This window comes from Lepidochelys kempii, chromosome 3 (genome assembly GCF_965140285.1).
Source record: "Lepidochelys kempii isolate rLepKem1 chromosome 3, rLepKem1.hap1, whole genome shotgun sequence".
NCBI lineage: Eukaryota > Metazoa > Chordata > Testudines > Cheloniidae > Lepidochelys > Lepidochelys kempii.
Window position 1 is genome coordinate 64,922,539 of NC_136382.1, and position 12,051 is coordinate 64,934,589.

Consider the following 12,051-nt stretch of genomic DNA (forward strand, 5'->3'; position numbering starts at 1 on the left):
TGCTGATCAGACTGGCCTACCTTGTCAAGTGCTTTTAGATCTCTGGATGAAAACCAGTAGGTATTATTCCAGTCAGAGGTGAATGTCCCTCCCTGTGGATTTTTGGCCCCATGCTGGGTGAGCTGGATGTCTCAAATTGAAGTGTTGTGGCAATGAAGGAGAGGTAATGATCTACTAAGTGATCCCTAATTAGGAATTTATTTGCCCCAATGATCATTAGCAGTAAGAATAATAAGCCTGGCTGACTCTGCCATGGGCACTGAAAGCCTCTGCTCCTGAACACCAGCACTTATGTGAGCTTTCACTTGAAAACAATGTTTCCAGGGGCTGGGCGCTGAGAAAAGATGGGAAATGTGACTCGGTGCACTGCAAGGGCTCCCAAAAGGTTATTTAAAAATAAATTTTATTATTCTTAAGACAATTTCCTGATTTTTGAACATTGGGAATTTTCAGAGACCCTTCCCCTTTAAAAGTCCTTCCAATTATAGGGACACTCAGTCTCCAAGTTTTACAAAAGCATCAGTGGAGGTCTGTCTAGTTTATAATGGTTAAATACAGCTACACCCCAGGTCAGGGCTTATCTTCAACCCCTCCCTACTGCAATCAGCTTGTACCTTGGCTGGTGAACCCTTGTGGGTGGCAGAGTTCACAAGGTGTCTTCCCTACAGCAGCTCTGCTGTCAGAGTCAGCTAATACACAAGCACCTCCCGCCTGCTTGCCACTCTTTCCTGTAACAAACTCTGCCTTCTAAAGCTCTTTTTCTCCGCATAGCGCAGGCTCTCTAGCAGTGCTGATTTACTCCCAGCTGAGCCCAGAGGCACTTGTTAGGCTTTTCCTAATTGGGATGGGGGTGTGCCACACCACCAGTTCCGAGCATTGGGTGCTGCTGGTCCCTATCTGGTTGCACTGAGGATTTCTCGTTCGAGTGCTAAGGGCCTCCGATTGGGGAGTGTCTGATGCTCCCTACTGGTTAGCTTGGGTTCAAGCACTGGAGTCCCAGGTTCTTTGCTGGCTATGTGAGAGCTGGGACGGGGTCTCAGATCTTAGGAGCCTGGCTACTGTGAGGCTTCTGTTGATCCTGGGCAGTTTCACCAGCTAGGCAGCTACTCTTCCTTGGCATTGGAGGTTGCTGGCATTGGAGGTTGCAGGCACCCACCACCACCACCGCTGCAGTAGCTCCTCAGACTTGCTCCTGCTGCCCTTCACCAGCCTGGAGGAAAAGAGCCATTACAGTGGCTCCTCTTCCTGTTCCCCTTGGGTGACTAGTGTGGCTCCCTTTGCTGACAGCTCATGCCCCAAGGTCAGGCAGCAACTCTCTTTAATTTTGTTGTCAGGCTAATACACCTGACAGGCCACTGGCAATGATAGGCAGCTTGGAGAAATGCTGGGACAGCATATGAGCATGTATAAAATGTCAGTTGTAAGAGATGGTCCCACAACACCTCAGCACTGTCTGGATTGTTAAACAATTTTGAAGTGACATTGTTAAAAAAGCTTTGTTGTGAATGGGGTGCCCATGAAAGGGGCCAAACTGCCAGCCTGTGATAATATTATCCATTACTTCTGCATGAAAAGCAAACACTGTGGGCGGGAGTCCTGCAAGTAGACGTGGCCAGAAAATTTTTCATCTTGACCTTTCTTTAATGAAAAATGTCTTTTTAAACAAACCAGAAATGTTAGTAAAAAAAATTCATTTTCTTCAAAATGTTTGGTCTTAAACTGAAATATTTCAGTGTTTGACTTCTTGTTTTTTCAGCAAAAACCTAAACAACTTCACAAAACTAAAAAATATTCGTTGGAACAGAAAAAATTTTCCCAGTCAACTCTACCTGCTAACCATAGCCCTTATCCCTGAAGGCCCTTACTATATACTGTATTCAATCTCTATATGACTATACAAAATACTAACTCTAAATATCAGTGCTGGCCAAATTTTCATTTAAACTCTTTCATTTTAATCTGAAAACTTTTTTTGAAAAAAAATTCTGATTTTCAAAATTATCTGCATTGTTGCTGAAACCAAACATTTCAAAATTTCAATTTTTTAATCCCTCCTTCCCACTCTTTTTCCTTTTTGCCCCTTAACAGAATTAAATGATTGAGGTCCAGGGTGGGTCTTTCTTTCTTTCTTTCTCCTTTTGCCAAATTTTTCCAAAGGTGAGGAAGTTTTGAAAAGTTACATAGGAGCACAACGAAAAAATGAGGAAAAACTGTGAATTCAAAAAAAAAAAAATCCCAACACCCCAAACACAACCCCCTGAACCTCATTCATTATTCTTCACACAGTGCAAAAATGAAGTAAGGCACAACAAAAACAAAATTTGAAATTTCAGAATTTTTTTCATATATTTCATGTGACATTTAAAAACAAAAACTTGTTCCATGTCTAACTCTGAAAAATCCAGGGAAACCTTTGAAATAGCATGTTAGATATTGGCAGACACTGAGAAGCGACATCCAATCCAATATTTGTTGAATATTTAATAGATTCAAAGTCCTTGAGGAAAAAAATGTTCTATGTAGAAATCACTTTGAAGCTTGATTTTTTTCACTGCCAGATTATCTGGGACAGTCATTTTTTCCAGGCCCTGTCTAATCCTTGTTATCACTATTGCTGACGCATCTCCTAGTGCTGAAAGTAAAAACCGTTTTATGGGAACACCAAGAGGGCCTAATTGAATGAAGAACAGGAGTATTTGTGGCACCTTAGAGACTAACCAATTTATCTGAGGATAAGCTTTCGTGAGCTCCAGCTCACTTCATCTGACGCATAAAAGTGGAAAATGCAGTGAGAATGTCTTTATAGTCTCTAAGGCGCCACAAGTCCTCCTTTTCCTTTTGCGAATACAGACTAACACGGCTGCTACTCTGAAACCTAATTGAATGGTTTTGTTTGCCCCAAATGGCGTGGCAGGTACTTCTCCACAGTGCTATGAGACAGATCCAGGTGTCATAGTTTCTGGCCCAAGTGTAGTGGGCCCTGGGCAGAAAGGTGCTAGGTGACTTGTGGAAGATGCCTTGTGAGGAAGGAGTGCCTCACATCAACCTACAGTGACCCTTTGGCTCTTGCAGGAGTCTCCCAAGGGAATCGCATTCAGGTTTATCTAGCTGGAAGGAAAGTTTCCCCAGCATAGGTCCTTATGAGGCAGTAAACCAGGGGACAATGCTCAAGACATGCTAGAAAAAAAAGACATTGAATTATTTGCTTTACCTCCAAACACCTGACCGATTATCCTGTGTGCTCTCCATATTCAAGACAGAGCTGAGAAAATAATCACAACAAATAACTTCTTCAGCAAATTTCACCTTTATTTCCTGTTCACAGTGCTCACAAACACTGAAATTCTCAACTTTATTCAAAATGCTTTGTGAATTTCTTTGACAAGTAATTCTTGGTTTGCAGATTACCTGGGAACACTTCATTGTAAATATTCGGATTTACACTGGGTTAATTAGTTACATTAATCAGGTGAGAATGTTTCTGTTTCCTGATTGAGGACAGAACTGATGTGGTGCAAACTGAATTTTACAAATGATTTATAATATTCAAAATTCACTTTCAGTGAGTCTGAGTATTTGAGATAAAATTCATTTTCAGACATATTCATAGCAATACCATGGGTTCAAGGTTTCATGGATAGCTACCACAAGAAGGTTATTAATAAAGATGACCTGAAGTTCACTTTTTAATCTGAACAAGTATTCTCATTTTCCCCCATTATATCCTCTGCTGTATTGGATGCGTATAAGGGCCATAGGCAGACAGATAAGGCCAGTTTAAGCCTATCTGGTGAAAATCCCCATTCATCTGGTGAAAAGTCGAATGACCCCTTTGAATTGTAGTTATAGAGCTATGTCACTGTCTCTCGGCTTGTGTGTGACACTGGGCCATTCTGATTTTCAAATGCCATTTGATGTCCATGTCAGTTCTGCAGACTTACCTGGATGATATCATTAACACAAGAGCCTGAGTTGCTTGGGCCATTGCAGAGACACACCCCACAAGCAAGTTCTAAGCGCAATAGCGCTTCTAGAGAGACAGTCTCCAAACTCCCTGCAATGCAAGGGGAAAGTGCAGTGGGCCAGCTCCACAGAGCAGTGAAGAGGAGAGGCAGGGACGCAGCCCCACCTCTCTCTGTTTCCTTTGCATTCCCAGTAGTGCTAGGAGCCAACAGACCCTGCATATCCCTGAATATAGGGATTGCTGTTGTGTCTGGATATTGTGCAGAGAATACAAGAAGGAAGGTTCCTTGTCTTCCCAAATCTCCTCTCCCATGCTCTCCCGTCTTTATACACTCATGCCAGGGCAGATACATCCTGGCTGCTAGCCTGGCTGCAGTTTAGAGAAATCTAGTGTCTGGTTTCTATTTGCTCTCATTAAGTCTTCCCCCCTACTTCAGACTCGGAGACTCTGCTTTGCAAGGCTAGGAACTTGACGAACTTTGCTCCACCTGAATCAATCACTCAGAGTCTTCACTCAGACTTGGAAGGTTTTTCAGTAGGACCTGCTGAGAGAAATTGAAATTGCTGTGATGAAAAACGCATGAATAACTCATCTCAGTACATGTCGAGATGAGAGACAATGGCTCAGATTACTGCTGGCATCGTATGCTGCTGAGCATTTCCAGTTCTGGCGCACATGAACACAGTGATAAAACATAGCTGATGTCAATCAAGCCTTACTTCAGAAGAGTTCTCAGTGGAATAAACAAACTTCTAAGGGCTGTAGTGTGGGATTTTTTTATGCACATATCATCTTTTCCTTTCCAACTGAAAGTGTCTTTCATCGAAATTTTAAGATAGATAGGAGGGCAAGTACAGTACACTTAGCATTTGGTGTTTATCAAAGAAAGCCTCCAAAATAGGCAAAGAAGCCCTAGGAGTTAGGTGGCTTCATTCCACATGGTGGGAGATAAGCTCATTTGCTCATCTTCACACTGCCAGCTCTCGTGCCTGAAAAGATTTTCCCTCCACATCAGCCACCTTAACAAACAACACTTTAAGGATTTAACTTGGGAGGCTGATGAAATGACAAAGAATGAACCTACAAAGGAGGGTATAGCCCCAAATACTCCCCTCCTTGGAGTTTTACTCCCTGAATTGATGTAATAGCAATCACAAAACTGTGATGTTTTCACACAGAATAACCATGTGCTTTCAGCCTGAGTTTGATTAAGTAAAAATTTGATTAAGTAAAAATAAGAACAAAAGTAATATCTCCAAGAGAAAGTGCAGCGTATGTCTTCACTGCAGCAATTAAAAGAACAAAATCCCTTCTTTCTTTGCATAGGCAGCATTGTTTCAAATCTTAAAATGTAGTAAACAGAAACTAAAGACCTGACAATCTCACAGCTATTGCTTTATAGCTCTTTCATTTCTCATTGAAAAAATGACCTGCAGAAATCCTCATATCCATCTCTTCCTGCCTGTAGCTTTTCAAAAGTACATCAGTTCCTCTTGGTTTCAAATTTTGTTTGTATATTTCCTCAGAAATTGCAGACAATTGGACATTTGCATTGATTTCCATTCTTGTTTTTCACATGACATACATTTACGCTAATTCAGTGTGGAGCATTTAAGTCCTCTTCGTGCCACAAGACATGTTCTCAGAAATTGGATAACTCATGTGCCATTAGGAGGCATATATTCTGAGATGGGGTCTGGCAAATGCTAATGCAGACAGGTTTGAATCAGCAGATGAGTTATTTGTAACTTCTTCTGTACCCTTTTGGTATGCGACAGGCCTGGACACATTGGGTGAAATCCTGGCCCACTTGAAGTCAATGCGTGTTTTGCCACTGACCTCTGCGGAGCCAGAATTTCTCCCCTGGGGTCGTCTTACCACAGCCCCTGTACTGCAGCTTGAGGAAGAAATGTTAATAAGGTCCCCAGGCAACAGGTTTGCTGACGTCTTCAGAGGCACGGAGATCCCTGTTTACCTTCATCTTTGGAACAGCCTTTCTCCCTGCACACAGCACGCTGACAGAAGCATTTATTTGACTATAGACCATTTTTCCATTGTCAACTGGAACACTAAAGCTGTATCCAAAGCTCTTTCCAAGGTGTGTTTACTCATATAAATAGTGCACAGCAGCCTTTCTATTAATCCACAGTTCCTTGTTCCAGAAACAAAACTCTCTCTAGATGCTGCTCACACAGAAGGTCACCAAGAGACAGCTCTTTCAGACAGGCTACAGGTTCAGAGAGGTTTTCTCCTCCACCACTGATTTCTTTTTAGGTAATGTGACAAGGCTTTGTTCCTAGCCCAGTGAACCTCTGACCTAAAGTGGATTCAAGAAGCTCAAGAATAGTGAACTAGTAAGTATAACAGCAGTTCAGAGTCTGTCAGGGGTTTCACTGGAAAACTATGGTAGAAATCTCTAAAGCTTTCAAGTCTGATTCCTCCCCAATTATTTCCCCTGTTTCTTTTTCTCTCTGATATCTTTACTATTCCACAGGAGGTTCCCTTGTGACATTATCTTGAGATTAATTTTACAGGTGCTTAATTTGATCATGTATAGCTGTAAGAAAATGTTTTTGCCCCAAAAACCCTGTAAAATTGTTCATTACTTTGGCATCAATTTAATGATTTTTGAAGCTCATCTTTGGTGCACTTCACTTCTGTGAACATCTCTCAACTCAGAGTGAAGCCATTTACAGGTGGAGAAGGTGTTTACACCAAATACAATTCTCTACCAGATACAGCTGATCCTCGCTGACCTTTGGCTTGAAAGAAATCTTGGTATCAAAGTCTTTCCATTATAAATCTGTTATGTGTTGCAGAGCTTGTGATCTTTTTGGTAATAAGTTACAAGATGTGTTGATGATCACTTTTTAACCCAGACATCAAGAGCATAAGAGCTTGATAGTTGTTCAGAACAGCATTACACTATCACACAAAGCCTCTGTCTCTCTCTCTGGTTTCAAAGACTTATGGATTGTGAGCAAGGCAATGATGATAAAGCAGCAGGGTTGTGGATTTCCTACTTCTTGACTGCATTGGAAGTGAGCAGACTGGGACACCATGGAAAGTTTCAACAAGAAATCAGATTCTTGTCTGAGCAATGCTAAATTCCACAGAGATAATATTTATTCCCAACCTCAGCAATTGCTAATGTGACTCATCAGAAATGACTTCATTACTTTGGAGACCAGTGAGCACAGTGTAAATTGGGGGTCCCTACTGTATTACAGTAAAAAATAAATAGTAATTCTTACCTTTACATATCGCACCGTAGAAGTCAACTGATCAACATGGCATACATCTGAAGTGGAGTCCACACTGAATGAATAATAATTTGCTTTTCTTAGTTCAGAATAATTGCAAACAAAACTTTCTCTCCCATCTGGGTGATACATTCTTCAAAAATATTCACAGATAGGAACAAGACAGTCTCCTTCCCAGCATTTCCACATTTCTTGATGTGCTCATTCCAAAGTTCCCACATAACTTCCATTGTGCTGTGATCCTATGATCTGAGCATCTCCTCGGAATGCCAGACTCCTTGATGCCAAGAATTTCACAACTTGCAACAATTTATTTTTAATACTTCCAGCCACTAAAGTTGTTCACAGTTGAGTTGTTACACTAATTTTGAGTCAATACGACCAGCTTCCCTTTGTCTAGTGTCATATATTAACATACAGTTTCAAGGCTCTGAATCATTTTCATGGTCAGAAATACATCTAGGTGCTTGCTTCCAGTCATTAAAACCAGCTGTACTGAATGCCAAATCATTAGCGGAAAATAACCAGCACATAAAACAGTAGATTGATCCTTGTGATGGAGAATGTAACAGCCGTTCACAATTTACAAATTTGTCATCACAGTTCTCGCTTGAAAGTCGCTTGCATTGAACACCTTTTTTTGTGTGTTTTATCACCAATTTGACAAATGGGGCAGATTTACTAAAATTGCCAACCTGATTCCAACAGGTGGAAGGACCATTATGGATCCAGCAGGAATGTAATTAATTCATTGTTAATAGGATTCCATATAGCTGTGTAGGCCCCCTTTACTCGAGGGGCCTCTGAACTTTATTGGGAGTGTTCCAGGGGGAAAGCCTGTGTGCCGCAATCTAGCCTCAGAGACTACAACTCCCATGATGCCTTGGGAAAAGGGGGGCGACTTCCTCGGGCTGGGAGACCAGGCAGTGGACTCCATTTTGGGAAAAGGAGTGAGATTGCTGCTGTGGAGCTCTGTCCATTCCAGGAGCTGCTGCTAGGGAGCCAGATGCTGCTGCTGGGATCCTGCAGGGGTTTCGATCGAGCCGGGAGCCTCGGAGGCTGTTGGTGGCTTCCCTGGAGTCAGAACAGAGACTGTTGCTATGCCTAGAGCTGACTGTGGCGGGCCTGCAGTGATGGGCTCTGAGTAACCCTGGTTTGGGAAAGTACTTGCAAGGGAAGGGGCACAGCAGAGAGACTGAGTCTGAGGAGAGGCAGAGTGATCTTCCCACCGAACCAGGACCCAGAGCTGCTGACCTTTGGCGGAGCCAGCTCCAGACGTCAGAGGGGTTGTGCAGCTTGCTGCCTTGGCTGGACTGATACACAGAACCGACAGAGCGCTGTCTCCAGCTGCAGATCTTCCAGCACGTCCACGCAAGCGTCTAGGACTCTGAAATCCAGAGGAGTATGCACTGCGGGGTGGGGTAAATGGTGGTGGGGTAAATGAGAGTTACATAAGTTTCATTTGTTACTGTTTACTATATTTGCTAATTGATTTTATTCAACTGCCCCTGTGGATTTAAATTAGCAGTGACATTTCATCTTAGTCTGTTATACCGTTTCTTTCAGTTGTTAAGTAAATGAGTGTTAGCTCTAATGTAAGTATATTGGCTGCATATTATTTATAATTGGTATTTGAGTTAGACCCATGCCACAGGTTATGATTATGATTATTATTATTACTACTATTTGAAGTGGTTTATTCCTGGAGGTTCCCAAGGCATGCCATTGAGTGTGTACAGGGGCCAGCCAGGTGGAGGAACCGCCAATTTTAACTTCCTTTAGGAGTAAAGGGACTGCAGCAGAAGGGTGGATAGAGGATTCCCACTTATTCAACATCACCACTGGGATACTCAGGATCTCCTTTAACGTCAATAACAGCAGGCACCCAGGCACACAGGTGAGTGTTGCCTGTTCCCGAGTAACCCAGGGAAGAAAGCGGGGGTTACAGCTGGATCTGTTGAAGGGCACAAAGTGCTTCTTGGTTCTGATATTCTTTAGCTTCATTTTCTTCACTTGCAGTTGCAGTTTGCATTCTATATGATGCAGTAGATTTTTCTTTATCAGCAGGAATGTCTTCTCTTTGACTATGCCTCTGAGTAGGAGTAGCATTAGTAGATGGTGTGGATGAATGTACAGGAAAAAAGCTACCAAAAATGGTTGTATGTGAGCTTCTATTTTTATACAGGTGCTATTTTTCTTTTTGCCTAACAAAGGCAATTGCACGACCTGAAACTGGATAAAAAAAAAATGATATACATCAATGCCAGGCCCCCTTTCAGCAATTCGCCCAGTCCTTAGGACACCATTTCTCTGGAGCAAAGCTCAGAACCTTCTCAGTGTAGGAAACAAATTAATTCTCAGTTTGAGCTGTGGCTGGATGTAAAGAGCAACAAGTCTACATTTACTTATTGTTGCTTGAAACGATTCTCACTACTTGTACATATTCTTACCTGTCAGTGGCACACTGAAACTCTGATTACAGAAAGTAAATAATTAAGAGATGGTCCTAAACCAAAACCATTTCTGTGAATTTGGATACAAATTTGCTCCTTCTTCTATGACAGAGCAACATATAGAATCCAAATACCCCCAAATTTTGGAAACTTTGAGTCCATCTCTAGACCTGGATCTCAGCTTTGCAGCTTGGGCCTAGTTTTAAGATATCCACCAAGTTTTAAATCTCTCTACCTAGAGAGGAAAGATGGGCTTGTGGCTGAGGCACAAGGCTGGGAATCAGAAGATTAGGACTTGATTTCAAGCTCTGCCACAGGTTTTGTGTGATTTTGGGCAAAACACTCACCTTCTCTCTGCCTCAATTCCCCTGCTCCAAAATGGGCATCTGACTTTCTTACTTTATAGGAGTGCTGTGAGGACAAATTAATTCATGTAAGTGAGATGCTCAGATGCTACCATGAAAAAGCCTAAAATATCAAATTTTAAAAAACTTTAGTGATCTTTTCCTAAATAAAAGGAAATCCATTCCATTTAGCCACCCTCATAAAGGACCAGACTGCAGTACATGTACACACATTGAGTGGTGTCTTCATCCACAAGAAGCTCCATCCATTTCAGTAGGACTACTCATGGTGAAAGGCATTATTCAGCTTGAGTCAGGGTATCAACAGTCTGGTCCAAAAGCAGCAGATTCCTAGTACATGCCATCAGAAGTGCATGCCAAAAAGACCTAGTGCTATATTATTCACTTCAGATGCTGTTTAAGAATGCCATAGCTTTAGCTGGACAAATCATTACTCTTGGATATTCTTCTCGTCTCCTTACTATCTGGGGTAGGTTTAATTTTGCTGCAAATGTCTCCAGCCATGTTGTTACACTTTTAATTTCTTTCTATTTTTATCCCCTATATTATTCATAAAGCATTGAATGATGGCAACTCAGATTTATCAAGGACAATAGTTTAATTAATTACCATAAGACATCATTTAAAAGCCACAAAGAGCTCACATTTACTCCTACACTTCATTTGGATGATGTCTTTTCGGTTAATTAACTTGCAAATGACTTTCTCTTCCATTTTTTGCCAGAAGTCTTACAAGAACAAAAATGATGAGTGTGCTGAGATTGCTAAAAGAAATGTCCTGTTCTTTCCAGTGGGAGGGAAAGTTCAAAAGGAATTATTCTGGGGACGTTCGATGGCCTGTGATACAGGATGTCAGACAAGATGATCACAACTGTCCTGCTCTGGCTTTGGAACCTATGAAAGGTGAACCACTGTCACAGGGTAAGAAGGATAGATCTGTAGTTAAGAGACAGGACTGGGAGACAGAAGATTTGAGATTCTGGCTCTATCAGAGAGTATCAGGGCCAAAGTCTCTGTGGGTATAAATGAGTGTTGTTCCACTGATTTCAACAGATTTTTGACCATTTACACCAGCCAAGCATTTGGCGCAGGGAATCTTCATGCATCTGGCTTGAGATAAGTGGTTGCTCATGTGGAGCACAGGGTGGTAACTTTATTATTTATTTATAAGGGTTTGTCCCTATGCTCAGCATGCTGTCATTTTCACCAGCATAGCTTCTTCAGGTGGCTAGGGCTTACACAAACCAGGACCAGACTCTGTTTTCCTTAAAACTGACCGGATCACATTGTTCCAGGAACGGTCCTCGCTGTTTTCTGGGAGAGGCCAAAAACATTATCAGTGTCCCCCAGCTGCCACATGCAGCACAAGAACACACAAACAAACAAAAAACCGCAAACCCAAATGAACAGCTGAGTGGCACAGAGGTATGGCACCCCATGGAAGAAGGTACCCAGAACAACCACCCTCCTTGCCTGCCCCTAGAACTGGCCCTGCATGGTTACCCTGTTTATTTATAAAAACTGTGATTGTGCTTCTCATTTGGGTGTGCTGCTGTGCTGGACAAGCCAGGTGAATTTAGTTTTTGAAGGCTGTGTAAGTGAGCAGAATTACACAGACTGGTTGGGGTAGCTCCTGCTCTCAGGGCACGTCTACACTTAAAACGCTACAGCGTTGCAGCTGCGCCACTGTAGCGCCTCAATGTAGACACTAACTACAGCAACGGAAGGGGTTCTTCCAGCAGAGTAGTTAACCCACCTCCCCAAGGGGCAGCAGTTAGATTGAGGGAAGAATTCTTCTATCGACCGAGCATTAGCTACACCAGGACTTAGTTCAGCATAGCTGTCAAGGTTCCTCCCCCACTCTGAACTCTAGGGTACAGATGTGGGGACCTGCATGGAAAAAACCTCCTAAGCTTCTCTTTACCAGCTTAGGTCAAAACTTCCCCAAGGTACAAAATATTCCCCCCGTTGTCCTTGGACTGGCCGCTACCACCACCAAACTAATA